The sequence below is a fragment of the Notothenia coriiceps genome, unplaced genomic scaffold, assembly GCF_000735185.1.
Source record: "Notothenia coriiceps isolate Sejong01 unplaced genomic scaffold, NC01 NC01_scaffold00034362, whole genome shotgun sequence".
Lineage (NCBI taxonomy): Eukaryota > Metazoa > Chordata > Actinopteri > Perciformes > Nototheniidae > Notothenia > Notothenia coriiceps.
In genome coordinates this window covers 60,375-61,954 of record NW_011367063.1, presented here as the reverse complement: position 1 = coordinate 61,954, position 1,580 = coordinate 60,375, and positions in this window count along the sequence as shown.

The following is a 1,580-nucleotide window of genomic DNA, read 5'->3' as shown; positions in this document are numbered from 1 at the left end:
ATAAGTACAGTCCATTTACCATTTACCATACTAGTTGGCAAATTCTTTTTTGTCTGTTAACCTGTTTAGCCCTGAGCCTGTTTTTCAGGTCTCAGGCTTGAAAATGACATTCCCAGAACAAAGGACCATATCTTCCCTTCTAAAAGGGGAACATTAATAATCTGTGTTCTCAAAGTAATGATAAACCTGTGAGTTGGATGTAGAAGAGTCAGAATCAATATAGATGTTTTTTATTTTAAAGAAAATTCAGATTGAACATAATAAAAAACTGTAAATGATAGTGTCCGTCCAAAAGTTCTTTTTTACTTGTAGTGAAAACTACCCTTGGATGATGGGTTAGTAGACTACAAGCTTTAGGAATCCAACATATAATAAGTACCCTGTATCAAGATTGATGCAAAACAAGTGATATTTGACCTTTTTAGAGAGATTTAGAAAAAAGCCACCTCTGGGGTGATCTTGGTGGATTTTCCATATCTCTGGCCCCCCTTGTTCGATTTTGGTGATTGACATCTCTTTCTGACCGTTAGAGCCAATAGAATCGAAGGGGGATTTCCCCCCACACACACCCGGTAAACAAAAAGGTGCGGGCTTCGCGCACGCGGTTTTGCATCAGAGTGCAGAGTATCTCTCGCTCTGACATCTGGAAACGGAAAAGCAGATTTATTGCTTATGGATTATCAGAAATAATTCAAAGGGACACAGACACATTGGATTAACCTATGGATTAACTTCAGCAGCGTTTTTATCGTTTTAATGCCATTGAAGACCACTTTTGACCAGACTACGACCAGTGTTGGGACTAACGCGTTACAGTAACGCCATTATTTTTGGCAGTAACTAGTACTCTTAACGCGTTATTTTTTAAATTCAGTAACTCAGTTACCGTTACTACATGGTGCGTTACTCCGTTATTTTTTTTATATAGTCTCGGCTCCCAGACGTTGGTGAGCGGCGCCAACAGCGAGGCGAACAGAGATGAGAACTGTACTTAAGTACTTGAGTAAATGTACTTAGATACTTCCTGTGTCACATGCGGAGACGCGCTGTGGGCGTGTTTCTGTTTACTAACAAGACTATCATGGCGGCGGCGGAGGAGCTCAAGTCGAGTTTCTCCGCCTGGAGATATTCTCACTATTTCACTTTTGTCGAGCACAAAGAAAAGAAGGTTTTAGTTAAATGTAAGTTGTGTCTTGGCGGGTCAAAGATCCTATCTACTGCCCAAAACAGCAATTCAGATCTGTTGAAACATCTGCAGAAACAACATGCTGGGACGAAGCTAGTAGCTAAGACCACAGACCCAGACTCATCCGACGCCACTCCGCCTCCACCTCAGCAACAGCGGCTGGATTTGAACCGAGGGACTGCTAGCCAGGGAAAAGTTGATAAAGCCATTGCACGGTTGTAGAACACATGCAGGCTATTTCTACTATTTCTATTTATATTTCTTGATCAACAGATTGTATTATTCTCCAATGCAATAACAGTACTGAAATGAAGGCTATAAGGGCATTAATGGGAGCCCTTTAAGTAACTAACGCGTTACTGTTCACAGTAACTCGTTACTTTTGGGTGTAAGT